The 15,251-nt window shown below is 40.5% G+C and overlaps 1 pseudogene; it reads right to left on the bottom strand.

Annotated features, from left to right (window-relative positions):
- Positions 1-13,740: 13,740 nt before the first annotated feature.
- Positions 13,741-14,424, bottom strand: LOC147448335 (uncharacterized; annotated as a pseudogene).
- Between the last annotated feature and the right edge of the window lie 827 nt (positions 14,425-15,251).

The following is a 15,251-nucleotide window of genomic DNA, read 5'->3' on the forward strand; positions in this document are numbered from 1 at the left end:
AACTCATTAAGCAAATACTCTATTACCTCATCGAGGAAATGAGTTCCCTGATCAATGACAATCTCTATCGGCAGTCCATATCTCGTGAATACATACTCCTATAAGAATGCAGTAGTGGTTCTGGCATCATTCTTTTGAGTCGCTTTAGCCTCGGCCCACTTTGTCAAATAGTCCGTAGCTACAATGATATATTAAGCTTGGGTTCTATAAGCAGGTGGCTGTATCGGTCCAACAAAATCTATACCCCATTTTGTGAAGGCTCTAGCCCCCATCATTGGTCTTAAGGACATGTTATCTACTCGTGTTGGAGTTTTTGCTTTTTGACAAGCATCACACCTTCAAACATATTCTTTGGCATCTGCAAAAAGTGTTGGCCACCATATGCCTGCCATCAAGATTTCTCTTGTGGTGGTCTCACTAGAAAAGTGACCTTCAGCTAATCCAGCATATGCTTGTTCTACAATCGGAATATACTCGTTTTCATTTGCACAAAGACACAAATGTTGATCTTTACCTCTCCGATACAATTGGTTCCCAATAAGAGCATAGTCTCTTGCTTTAGTTTTAATTGCTCTTTGACGACGTTTGCTCATATCCTCAGGGAATGTTCGGCTCGATAAGTAAGTAACCAGATAATTACTCCACTTAGGAACAGGTACATTTGAAACAATGTTACATGAGGAATGGGTGGTTGTTCTTGACATTGAGGGCAATCTTTTACAAAAGATCTAACATCTCTCCTCATAGTCGGCCAAAATACTCCAAGTTTCAAGATTCGTTGCATAGTTTGGTCTTCCGCAAAGTGAAGTCCTACTATGGTAACATGTGCTTGACTTAGGTATTGTTCTTTTTCTTCAGGGTTAATGCATAAAAGCAATATCCCGTCCTGATTTCTTTTATATAGCCTTCCAGCCAGTAATTGATACATAGTCGATTGCTCGATTAAATCAATTGTGATAGAAAGTGGTATTTGTGAATCCACTTGAGCTATTGTCATCAATGACACAATGTTTTCCGACCATCTAGGTATCATTTCCACGGAGAACAAATAAGAATCTGGTAATCATCGTCTACCCCTTTAAGTAATTCCCCTGAAACAATCTGTGACAAATGATCTACTCGTTGATGTGTAGTGCATTTTTTTACAACCACAGTGAAATCAAATTCGAGAAGAATGATGAACCATCTCACTATTCTTCCTGTGTTGCATGGCTTGTTGACCAAATATAACAAAGCTTGGTGGTCCACAAAGAACACAAACTTGTTGTCTAATAGGTAATGTCTATACTTTTTAATGGCATAGATCATTCCTGGTCCTTCTCTTTCGGTGGTGGTGTAATTCTTTTCTGCCATGTTCAATTGTCGGCTAGCATAAGAAATAGGAAAGTAAATTTTCCCATCTCCTGGTTGGTGGGCTAGTATACAACCAATAGCAAAGTTTGAAGCATCTACATGTATGTGGAATACCTTATCCCAATTTGGTGCTTTCAATATTGGAGCTGAGGTGAGAGATTGCTTAAGCTTCATGAAGGATTCTTCACATGCCTCGGTCCATTCAAAGTGCATAATCAAGCTATACATGGATTTTGCAATTATAGCATACATGTAGATGAACCGTCTCGGTAATATCCACAATGTCCCATAAAGGTTTGTACCCCCTTGACTGTTGTTGGTCTAGGCAAATCAACAATGACATGAATCTTCTCAATATCAGTAGCTATGTCATTTTTAGACACTATATGTCCAAGAATTTTCCCATGTCTTCCCATGAATGTGCACTTTTTAGGATTTAAGCAACTCCTATAAAGTCTACATTTCTCGAATACCTTTTTGAGGTGTTCAAAATGATCAGCCCGGATTGACGAATGTACGCATAGATCATCCATGTATACTTCTAAGAATTTCCGAAGATACTCTTTGAAAGCATGGCTCATCAACCTCTGAAATGTGACTGGAGCATTAGTTAACCCAAACGGCATAACCCGATAGAAAAATATACCCCATTCTGTTGCAAAAGCATTTTTATGTTGATCTTTTGGGTCAACCAAAAGTTGATTGTATCCCGAAAAGCCGTCTAAGAAGCTTTAAGCTTCTTTTCTTGCCACTCGTTCTAAAACATGCTCAATTATTGGAAGAGGAAAGTTGTCTCTAATGGTAGCTGCATTCACCTTTTTGAGATTAACACACACTCGTAATTTCCCATTCTTCTTAGGTACTACCACAATTGAAGACACCCAATTTGTGTGTTCAATTTCGTAAATGAATTCAGCTTCCTTTAGTTTTTCAATCTCTTCTTTGATCTTCCTGACAAATGTTTCGTTATAAGTGTATGGTCTCTGTCTACTTGGTTTCGCATCATCTCTCATGGGTATAGTATGTTGACAGATTTCTGGATCAACACCCTTGAGATCCTTGTAAGATCAAGCGAAGATATCCCGGTATTCCTTTAACAAGCTCAGAAAAAGCTTTTCTTCTTCTTCTGTTAGGTCATTCGCAATGTAAGCAGGTCTAGGCTCTTCTCCTGGTTCAGCCAAGTCTACCCTTTTAGCATTTTCAGGCCCTTCGTAAGATTCGCCTTATTTTCGTAGTTCCTTAACAGGTTGTTCAATTATGATTTTCCGATCTTGGAGAGTATACTTTTTGTAATGGGATGGAACATGCATTACATGCTTACCATCCTCTTCCATGGTTTCCATTTCGGTTGTGTATATCTCCTTTAGAGTTTTTTTCAACTCTTGATATTTCTTTTTCCGCTCAACTCTGGTCATGAGTGGTTTCTTATTCTGTGATTTTTCTTGAGTACCCTTCCTTGTTTTTCTCGATGTCTGGGATATATTTGAATTTTTGTTTGAAGGATATCTGTCAGTTACTTTGTCCTTGACACAATCATTAGCATCTATCTGTATCAAGAATTGTGTTTTACTGGAGACTGATGGTACAGGTCGTGTTTTCACGATATTGGTGTCTCTCTTTTGTCTATACCATTTTTGTCTTCTTGATTTATGGTTTGGAAAGTCAAAAAACTTTTCCTCCCCTCCCCTTAAGAGTAACTGAGATCTCGTATGCTCTTTTTCTGACCCCGAATCTTCTGAGGTAGTTGAGTGTTCATCTAACTCGTCAGTTGCATCGTAATAGAGGTCAGAAAAGACTTGTTAAGCTTTCATCAAGTCCTTGGGTTCCTCATCTTTTTTTCAATGTTGAGGACTGACATCATTTGGATGGGAATTATGTCGTAGCCTCTCATTGCAAAATTGAGTAGGAATAGAGGTATTAACACATACATCAATTGTTGTTAAAATTTGGGTCCACTCGAATGATTCAAATAAATGCTCTGAAAAGGGTTCAGGTATGTAGGATTCGTTTGTACAGTCCCTTTCTAGGATACATTCCTCTCGTCTTAAGCTTCCATTTTCTGAAGCTCTGCACATCCAAATAGGAATGTCTTTGTTTAGTCAGGATGGAAGTTTAGTTTCAGCCAAAGAGACTGAATCAAACTCTTGGATGGGTGTTTTCAAGACATCTCTATAAGTGTGATCTTTTAGATTGACTCTTGTTATAGATTCCACCTGCTTCAAGTACAGATAGTTGTTTCCCCAATCTTGGATAAGATGTACCTGTCCCATGAAAGGTCTTCCCAATATGATTTCATAGTTGAGTTTTTTCCCAAAGTTTACTATGGCAAAAGTGTGTTGTGGAATTGATTATCACTTTTTCAAGTAGCCCTAGTGGTCTCTCAATGTGTCCGTCAACCAACTGCAATTTTGTTCACGTTTGTCTAATGGCTAGCTATCCCCACGATTCCATTAATGCTTTAGTGGCTATGGCTATGCCAGCTCCACTATCCAGGTTTGCCATGGTTTCAATGTCATTATATTTCACTGGGAGGGTGGTGTTTCCTTCTTCCCCTTCATAATATTCTCCGACCTTGTTCATAGGAACTGATTGAATCTCTTTGTTTTCCATTTCATTTTTCAATTTTTTCAAATTCTTAGAGATTAACCCCATTATTCCCACCTTCTCTAGGGTTTTTTGTAAATCGTTCCACAAGTATGGTCTGAGTTTCAACAGTTCTCCCAAAGGAAGAGTACATTGCATGGGTGTAGACATGATTGAATGAATGTTGTCTACTTCTAGGGTCTGTTTGGCTCTTTTTACTTGAGTGGTCTTGCAAACGATGGATTCACCTTCGTTATCTCCCAAGTAAGAAGGTAATGTTTTTAATGTCAATGGTTTAGATATTCCTAAAGCTTCCGATCCGCAATCCCCGTACAAGGATTGTAAATCCATGTTCATATCAGATGGTAGGTTATCCAACCAGACTTCCTCTATAGGAGCTGACTTTAAAGTTAGGCTCCCATCATTGATCTCTCTCACCTTTTCCCATAAGTGTCCTGGCCAATCTTCCTCTACGAATGGAATTCTGTCTAAGGCATCTTCGTTGTCCGGCATTATAAGCTCTGGTTCATTTGTTTCAAGGTGGGGTTCTGCCACCACATCGGATTTTGCTTTCGTTTCTTCTACCACAAGCTCTTCAGGTTTTGCAATACTTTCAAGCTTGGGCTTTTGTTTATCCAGCATTTCTTGCGTGATTCTTACCAAATTTTGATAAGCCTCCAGCTTTGCTGCTTCCATGTCTGGAGATGGATAGTTTTTTCATTTGTTTTCCATGTTTTGGCTTGCTTTAAGTCCTGTTTGGTAGGCTTCCAAGGCAGCATTAATAGGCTCAAAAATTTTATCAACTAGAATGGATCCTCCAGATTTCACGGTTGTTTCCTTGAATTCACTACCAGATTCTTTCAACTTGTCATGGGCTAGCATTTTTGCTTTCTCTTCGTTTTCAACCCGTTGTTTTTGTTTTTTCATCTCATATCTTTTGCTTCTACTCCTTTTGATTCTTTGAGAAGAAACTTTTGTGTTCTCTAAATCATCAGAGAAGTTGTGTTTCTTTTTCTTTGCCTGGGCTCTAGTGATTACTTTGATTGGAACAATCGGTTCACTCTTTGATGGGCTACTAGGCATCACGTGGACTACGTTTACGATAGTTTTTCCCTTGTTCAAAGGATTCTTAGGACAATCTTCCGGAAAGTGTCCTCCTTTTTGCAACATTGTATGCAATAGGCTTCAATTGGTTTGAGGTTTTTGTCAGGCTTTGGACATTTTTTTTTTCAATGGTCATCAGCACCATAGTTATGACAGTTTTCTGTTCTAGGCTTCATCATGGGTCTTCCCATGGGAGGTCTGACACCTTGATTAGCTACATAATACATTGGTGCGAGCTCTGGTGGAGCATAAGTCATGATTTCTTCCATTGGTGGTGGATGTAGACTATACCAATCTCCATCTACCATTACTGTAGATGGACTAGGCTCTGCATAGGGTGTAACAGGCACTAATGCTTATTTATCTATGACTCCTTCCGAGTGCATGTACTTTACAGGCATTGCATTATGTCCTGGATACGGAGGTTGTTGTCCCAACACAAGTTGAGGTCTTTCCATACCCATTGGTGGTCTTTGAGCTTGGGCCATATTAGGCTGATATCTGTACATGGGTTGTCCGGGGGTTGTCCTTGGGGCCTCATGTGCACGTACAGAACATTTCCATCATACTTTGATCTCATGGTTGGTCCATTTTTCCTCGATTGCACACCATTTTTGTGGCCTAATTGGTTGTCCCTGTGGAGGTATCCCTTGTCCTGGTCCTCTCATAGGTGTTTTTTGCATATTGTTCATCATGTCGTTCATCCTTTTTAGCATATCTTCTATGGTTGAGAGTGGTGCCGCAGCAGCCGTTCCCACTTGTGCTGGTTTTGTGGATGTTGTTTTCTCGCTTTGGTTATCCTTAGGGACATCTTCTTCATTGAAGATCTCGCAATTGTCTCCTAGGTCAATCGCATCAGACACACATGCTTCTAGGATTGTATGCTTTTTATTATAGAGTATAGCATGAAGTTCTTTGTTTAGCAGTCCCTCCAGAAACAAAGATACAAGTCGTTCTTCTGCAGGTATCTCCATCTCTGGGCATCTGGCAATGTATTGCTTCATTCGAGTTGCACAATCCCTAACAGACTCACCATGTTTCTGTTTAAAGCTGTAGATTTGAGCTACCGTATTATGTTTAATCCCCGTTTTGGAACAAGCAGCTACAAATCCTTGTTCAAGTCCATGATTGAACTTGGTGGAATGTTTTGGAACCATGTCAAAGCTTTTCCTTCTAATGTCATTCCAAACCCCTCGACTTGAGTATGGAAATCGAATATATGCTCTCCTCTTAACACTTGCTTAAAGCTTGCTAAGTGGTCATATGGATCCCCTGATCCACTATATTTTCTGACCCATTTTTGAAAATCAGCTAGTCTGACACGTCTATTTGGTTCAACTCCCGATCTTCTGGGAGTTGGTTCTGTTTTGAGTCCTTCAAACCAGTCTGTTGGAAATAGTGACTCATGTAGCCCTGGACTGGCCTTAGTGTCACCCGGTTTTCTACGTGATGAGGTGGTTTCTGGTTTCTTCACATTACTCTCAGATGATCTCTCACGGTGTTCATCCCTTGGAATTGTTTCTGGTTCTTGCCCCAATATCCAATTCTGTATGGAATACCCTTGGTATTTGGTTTGTTCTACCTCCTCAGGAGTCGTCATAACAAAGTTGTTGTTATAAAAATCCCTAAAAAGGTAGGTTGGTAGGTCTGGTGATCCCTTATCTTTGATCTTGAAGATATAGATGATCTTCATAGCCGTTAATTGTCCTAGTTTGGCATCAGAAGTCCACAAAAGATTTTTGATGTTTCTATCTTCTCAACAATAGACTCCGATCCTAGGATTATCCGTACTAAGCCGTTTCAAAGGCTTCATGTCTACTTGATCATATCCCTCGAATTCCAAAGTTGGTGGTCCTTCTTTTGCTGAAATAAATGGGATTATAGTATTTACTTCTAACCCCCATTTGTCTATCACGTCAGGGTTTTTGACCTATAAATACTGAGTCCCGTTTCGATCCATGTACATTTTTCCTTGTTTGTTTGCCCTAACCTCTTCTTCGAACTCAATACCATGGTCATCAATGCGAATAGCATACTCCTCGTTAGGGTGCAAGTAAACTTGGGCTCCATGATGGTTAGTCTTGTAAAAAGATAGTATATACTTATAGCGCATTTTCATTCCGGTTTTTGAGTGAGTAGAGTAAGAAGACATTTCGGATGTTGAATCTGAAAAAGTGTCTGAGACTTCTTTAGGAATTGTGTGCAAGGAATTGCCTTGATTCACGCTTTCTTTGATAGATACTCTACTGGAGGTTTCCCCGAGTATGCCCTGATTTACTAGTACACGACCAGATCTAAGGTTCATATAGACTTATGAAGCCCTGGATAGAGTACTCACCTTTGGATTGACTTGTCGTCAATTTCCACTCGATTCAATTGCAACTTTCTGTCAAGCCATTGATTCCTCCTCTGCAACATGATTCCTGTACAAAATTAATCAAGTTAGCTATTCTTCTATAAAGACAGTAGAGCTCTTGAGAACTCTCGTGATTGGTCTCTATGTATCACTTCAAATAGTGCTATGGAAGTCAAAATTTGACTTTCAGATTCGACTTTAGCAAAATCAAAGGTGTAATTTGCAACCTGTAAACTGAGTGTATCCGTACCAATTTTGATCCGATTGAAGCCAAAATTGCCATGTGGCCTTATATTATGTTGGTCTATCACTATATGAGTTAAAAAGTCCAAAATGATGTCTTTGGATAGCAGAAGTAAATAATCGCGATTATTTACTTTTGTCAATTTTTTGCACTTTTTTGATAGGTTTGGCAAGTATACAACTTGTTAGAGTCTCTGGGAAAATTTCAACAAGTTTGGACCAATTCTGATCAAGTTTAAGTCTCACTTTTGAAATCCAAATTTCACCAAAATTGATTTGTGAGGTCTACTTGATGTGCTTGACCTTGTGGTATTCTCAAATTTGCAAAATCATCAAGTTTTGAAGCAGAAGTAAATAATCGCGATTATTTACTTCTGACAAATTTTTGTAAATTTTTGCCCCAACTTTGACACAGATCTGTTAAGCACCTTAAGTTAAGGTCACTAGCCAATTTCCATCCAGTTTGGACAATTTTTGGTCAAATGGTCATCAATTATCTGTCTGCAGACTAACTTTGCAATTTTAGTCACCAATTTCACTCCAGTGGTCCAAATCTTACCAAATTTGGTTTGTGGGCTTATTACAACATGGTGAAGCTAGTGGTATGCACACTTGGTCAAAAAAGTTGAAAATTAGAGTAGATGTAAATAATCGCAATTATTTACTTCTGACAAATTTTTGCAATTTTTTTGTCAACTGAGCATATACATATGTTTATCACATCAACATAAGCCTATGAATCAAATTTCAAAAAGTTTGGACAAATTTTTTCCAAATTTATACTCAAGATTCAAAAAATCAATACAAACTTTAGTTTTTACCCTTTTTTTGTCAGTTTAGTGATCCAAATCTTTTGGGCCTTTACAAAAGTTGTTTGTACACATGCAATGAGTCAATGGTATGAACCTTGGCCAATTTAGAGTAGAAAGTTAATAATCACGATTATTAACTTTAGGCTTGAAATAAGTACTTTTTTGCAATTTTGTCAAAGACAGTCCTTTTATGATGTTTTTTAAGCCTATAAATCAAGTCAAAACTTAATTTGGCCTAAAATGTCAAGAAAAAGTAAATAATCTGAGTTTTGTTCAACTTCTTGAAATTTTTACCTCGAAGTGTCTTTGAGCTTACGCACTGGTTTGGACAACTCTTAGGCTTACTCTCCAGTCGGATTGAGTGGATTCGAGTTTTTTCAAGCTATTTCTAGCCGCAAACCTGAAATTCTGCAACTTCCAATAACAACTCACACTTGATTCTTTCATAGAGCAATGTTCTGAAATCCACCTCAGATCCTACTTACCCTACTCCTAGATTCTCATGCAATGGGGTTGTGGAAAGTATCCACAAACACTCATTTTCTTATCTTTTACAGTTTTCAGAGCCTTGATCTTAAGACTTGTCTCACCTTTCAATCATTCTCCAAATCCTAACTTAATCCTACAATCCTAAAGGCACTCAGCAAGTACGATTACTTCTAAGCTATCTCTACACAGCAAAAGACGACAATCTTAAGCTATGTGGTTTCTAAAAAGAAAGTTTTGAACTCTATGCGAACCTAAAGGAAGTTAAAGGACAACTACACAAGAAGCTCGTGTTTTTTTCTAGTTTAGTCTCTTCGATCCCCGGCAGCGGCGCCAAATGTGGGACGCATGTCTAACCTCACCATCCTATCTTATTGCAATATTAGCGAGAACCACGATTAAATTGTCAATCCATGGGACGAAGCTGACTCGACTAGTGCATAGAGGCTAACAAGAGTCAATCTCTCGGAAAACAACTAACAACTCGCATCTAGCTCAAGCTACACTCAAGTGACTAAAATCACCAAAAGTCGATCGCTCATCGGCAAGCAAATCACATTCGTTACAGCATCAAATGACATCCAAATGTAACGAAACTTCTAGGACAAGTTTACAAGGCCTAGGCACACATGCCTATGGTCTCAAACCCCACTTTAGGTCAAGTTTCAAAATCGTGATTATTAACAGCAGTGGATTTTTTACCTAGTCATTTTTGACCCAGAATGCATCTAAATGATTAGCAATGATGCCCCAATACCCCGCCTATGCTTAGTTTTCGACTTAAAAGTGTAAATTCCTAGTTATGATGAAATTAGGCCGTGGGTTTTCGACGACGCCAAAAGTTACGAAATACTGTGAATGGCTTACGTCAATGCGTAGAGCTCTTACTTGCGGTTACAATGCAACAAACGCATTCGCAATGTGACAACCGGAGAGGGAGTAGAAAGCGTGAGAAGGAGAGAAGTGAGCGTCGTTAGCTCAGGCTGTGTATTTCTTATCCAAAAACTTACAAAATTTGGCTTTTATACCTTAGCCAAGGTTTTTTGGGTGGTCAAAACTAATAATCAGAAGTTCTACCAAAGCTGGGAATTGACTGGCTGATACAATCTAGAAGCTTGTAACCCCGCCTCATTAATTACAAGGTTTATCAGAGAAAATAGGAGTTATAATATTCCCAATTTATCAAAATAATAAATGTTTTACAAGGAGAACTCCGAAAAATGGTATCTGTGTTAGCTTGCTGCTAACAACCATGCAGTTTAGATGCAGCAAACAGTTGGGACAGCATGGAGTTGCATGGTTGTCCCAAAGGGCTAGGCATCTCACTTATGTGGATCTCTTGCTCTCTCTATGGCACTATGAGTGTCCATGGAAACACAGTTTTGGGGTAAGACCTAGAAGGTGATTACTAGATCACTGCATAGGCATTGAGGATCACAGTTTGATCTATTCAAGTTATACTTTCAAGGAAAGAATCCCACAATCTACCACGGGGTAGTAGACAAATTCAACTTGAAATGATCGACTATGTTGGTTACCGTTACCTGCTAGTTGAGCAGTTTCTATCAGGGGTCTTTCCAAGGGGTTTGACTACGTAGAATCTAACCTACGGGTTTGGATTGCAAAGGCAACACCCCGGGTTACAAGTTTCAATTTCTTTGTCAAGGGGATCTTTAAGCTAGAAGTCTTTCATCCAGCTTGCTCTTTAGCCATGTGACAAGGTCATGTAAGAGCATAGCCTTTTGAGAAAGTGTTTTCTCTCTTCACTGTTCATCAAGATACCATGATAGGTTTGGTTCTTGTTAAAACAGTTACAAAACTACATGGTAGGGTTCTGTCTAGCACATGTTGTCACATGGGATACAACATAGTCTAGGAACTCATGGAGTTCCGTTTAGCCAGTGTGGAGCAAGTCTATGAGGGTATCTCTCACTCGCGTCGCAGAGTGTTTACAATTACCTCCACATACAAGTACATCTCGTACTTGATGGATGTCACTTTTCCTGACATCCTCATTTGAGACACTTTCCACATGTGGAGAATATGAGTCTCTAGGACAGACATTGGCGCCTAATTCCTAATAATGTGTCGCGACGACATCCCTAGGTGCTGGTCACATCCGTTTGTTAGACCATCTAGAGCACACAGTATCAAGAACAATTTTAGTAGCCAAAAATTGTCGGGTAAAAGTCTCGTCATGAAATTGCGGTTTGAATTTGTTTGTGTTAAATGCATGCACACTAGGTGTTATGTGCCCTAGTGTTTAACACAAATTTTTTCAGAGCAGCATGCAAATTCATGGACTTTATTGTTTCTGCAAGTGTTAGCACTTCAAGAGCAACCTCTCTAGCGGATTTAGTATGAGTTCACACTCGACCATATGTGATAATGGTTTAGTATGATTGTCTGTGATTGGATGATCTAAAGTCTCTAAGTTTACTTCGCTCCACTGCACATCAAGTATTCGACTGGAACCTCACTTAGTTAGTCGTAGGTTATCGTCAGTCACAGGGGACTCTTTAATTTATTGGGGAAAGCACCTCACTCTTATTCTCTACTATTCATCCCGCGTTGGATGGACAGTTTACAAGCATTCTATTTAGTACTAGAGGATATGCTAAGCGTATACGTTAGTAAACCACGCTAAAGGATATGTTAAGTGCATACGTTAGCACAAAGCGACACAACTAGATCGGTTATCTTTCTGGTTTAGAGTTTGCTTCATATGATGAAAGGCATGTTGCAATTAGTTTTAGTCTCTGCCTGTTATTCTCAAGTTCTCAACCTTCATGATCAGTTTTGATGAGCTTGGCTACTGGCAAGAAACAACAGCAAGTCAAGGACTTGGTTGTCGCTGATAAGTATGTCAGCATATTACTTTCATGGAAAGTTGAATAGAGGTTTTACTGCACGTTCCAGTATCTTCAGAAGGTCTGAAACCTAGGTTTGTATTTAGACACCTCTTAGTTGTGATAACTTGTTTAGCATTCTCAAGTGAGTTCTACATGGAGTCTTCACTCTATGTTGGTTATGAGACAGTTAACCAAGACGGTTGCATAGGGACAACAATGTGGAAAATCAAGATGTTACTATTGATTTCATTGAACCTCCTACTGGACCGGGTTCCGCTTTAACAAACCGTTGGATCCATGAGGGATGTCACAGTGGAAAACATTAGTATTCTTATGAAGATACCATCACTTGTGTTTTTGAGGACAAAAATGCTTCTCCAGGGGAGTTATGTCAGGCCAATGGTAGGACCAGGTAGCAAGCCAAGGGCCAGGGGCTGAATGGCTCAGTACGGCTAGGAGTTGAGGGCCAGGCATGAGTTAAGGGGACCTACTTGCAAGGGCCAAGGGCTATAAGTAGAGAGGTTGGGAGGAGAACCACATGCCAGTCTACCCTTTGGCCTTTCACTGCTTGCCCATAGCTCATCACTATGTCCCAAATCAAATCGTTGTCTCCTAAGGCGTCCGGCACGCAAGGTGGGCCGACGAATGCACAACACACGAGAATTGGCCCGAGAAATACCTGTGACGGATGTAGCCGTGACTACTACAGTGAGTGTGCGATGAGCAGCAAGTGCATCCCTCGATCCCCGTTGAGATAGTGCAATGTAAGAACGTCTAACACTATCTACGACTGTCGTTGTAGCCCGACAGGTCCTCGGACTACGGATCTCGATAGTTATGCGGGGCTCAACGAGACAAGGGTGTCGCAACCAATGCTCAAGCACCTGAGTGCATGAGGAGAGATCAATGTCGCTGAAGTAGGTCTCCACAATGATGCCTGCACGATATTTGGCTCCAGACACGCTATGTGAGTATCCCATCACCGAAGGACTCGGCTCTGACGCTACAGTAGGGTCCACACATGCCTCCATGCCAACTCCAGAGGGTGCTCCAAGAGCAAGCGAGGGAGATCCACTCGAAGAAATGAGGCGACTATGCTGCGTCGATGGACTACCGAAATGCTCCAAGGTTGGCGACACCATGTGAAACTCCCCAAAGGCACCCACCATGGGGTGTGAGCTTGCCAGCGGGTGACCCCTCTCCTAGCGGGACTCTAGATGTTGAGGAAAATGGTAGAGGGACCGAGCAAAGGGAAGAAGGCAAAAAGCTAGGCGACAGAGGGAGAGAAGAAGAATCACCCTCATACGGCGGTACATGCATGTGAATACCCCTAGATTCCTCGATCGTAGGGCTTGTAGTAGGCTGTTGCAACACATCTGCACGTAATCTTGCTCTAGAGCGTTGCGTTCTCGAGCTTTGCGTCAATTTTCTTCCGCATGGGCAATTGCTTCCCCATCTCGAACTTTGTGGACGGGGTCTTTGTGCTGCCTATCTTGCTTTCGAGACCTTCGTGATTGTGAACCCATGCTTATTCTCGTAAACTATGCATATGCCCCTCATGAACAAGGTAATTGTATATGAAAGCAATCTTTGAGGCATGTCGATATTGAACTCTCACTTGGAAAGGACAACCACATCTCTTGGGCCTCCTAAGCCACTTCATAGTCCCACTTCTACGGGCCGTTCTTCCTCTGTGGCATGCATAGACAACTGTAGTTGTGCTTCCATTTTGGCTTTGATGAGTGAACCTTAACGAGCCTCACCTTGTATTAAACCATAATCTAAATCATAACTTGGTACACGCATAAAATGTAAACATTCTAAGGCTCATGCTTCGTGGCATCCTTTATATCTTGGTGATAGCAGTTGATTTGTGGCATTCATGACCATTGGTCTTTTTTTCACACCCACAACATTCCAAAAGGGCCTTCACATATGCTATGGTTATCCCTTAGTGCTTGGTGTCCAAACACCATGTGGCCTTCCTGTTTCTAATTGTCTCCTCATAAGTGTGGTGAGAATTATTATCTTCACGGAAATGACATTGAGTGATGATACTCTCACATTCCTCAATGGGTGAGATTTTCAAATTTGGGGAAGTTGTCATGCACAAGCACCAAAAGCCTTGTGCATCCGTCCTTAAACATGATCTTTAATTCATTCTTCTCTACCTTTTTAAGTCAAGCATGCCTCTTGGGTCACACATCTCCAAATCCTTTAGGCTAGGTGAATCTTCTCCTTGAAGTGCAAGCTTCGTCAATTTATAGCTAGAAAAAGGAGACACATACATGTACGGATCAAGAGTGGAGAATCCATGTAGCGCATTTTATTGCTCCAAGCCGGTGTCATGGGAATCCATGCCTGATCTACAATACACTCTTTCTTCACTATCGCTACACTTCTTGCTCTTTTTGTCATTTGTGGAGAAAGAACTTGAAGAAAGGGTGTCTAACCATTGAAGATTCCCTTTGTCCTGCTTTTGAGTCTCAAAAGCCAAAAGCCATAAAATCCTTGTGTGGTTTGATCTGAATTTGCGTGGAGGTTTAGGATTGCCGAAGATGCTTGGCAATTGAAGTACACACAATTTAGATCGTAGCTGCCTACAAGAGAGAGAAAAAGTTGCATCTATAAGCATGAAAGCCTAAAAAAAAACAAGTTTATGTAGTGTTCACTTGAGGTTTGAGAAAGTGTTCACAATTGGATCACAGGTAGTTTATGTTGAGAAGCTCTATTGACTCCCCGGACTGCACTTCAACATTCTTCAAAAAAGAACGTGCGACAGTCCCATTTTTTTCAAGCCTCAGTACCTCTGTTTTTAATTGGGACGATGAAAAGCAGGTGCCATCAATGCCGGAGTCAATTTCGTATTCTACTATGTGGAATATCCTCAAGACTATTAGAGCACCTACACATAGGCCTTCCAAAATGGAGGGCCTTTCAAATTGGAAGGCTCATTTTTTGAAGGTTGTGCATTCCCATAGGTACTCTCCTCGCAAGTAGATAGGTGGGATTCATTGGAACTTCCAAATGAGGACAAAAATAAAGCTTTTGATGGGAGGTAAAAGGATCTAGTTGGCTTGCTCTAGTAGGTCATTTCCAATTTAGAAGACCTTCCAAAATGTAGAGGGTGGCTCAAGGACCCTCTATGATAGATGTGCTTCCAAGGTGTGTACCATATTTAATGCCAATGTGACTGCATTTTTTAACATGAAAGACCCTTTTAAAGGTCGCCATCGGCTCTACGTGAAGGCGCTCTTAGATAGACATGATGCATGGTTCTCAATTATTGGATTGATAACTATGCGCTTGCAACTACCCTTTGTAACTCTGCCAAAATGGGCATAGTTGCGAAGGTAACGGCTTGAGAAAATTTTAATGAGCATTGCAAAGGCTTGTGTGGCGCAACGCTTGCCAAAAGCCGCCATGAGAAAAAGCTGCAACGAGTCATTCCACTCCAACGCA

Source organism: Adiantum capillus-veneris, chromosome 11 (assembly GCF_014529385.1).
Source record: "Adiantum capillus-veneris isolate H3 chromosome 11, ASM1452938v2, whole genome shotgun sequence".
NCBI classification, from domain to species: Eukaryota; Viridiplantae; Streptophyta; class Polypodiopsida; order Polypodiales; family Pteridaceae; genus Adiantum; species Adiantum capillus-veneris.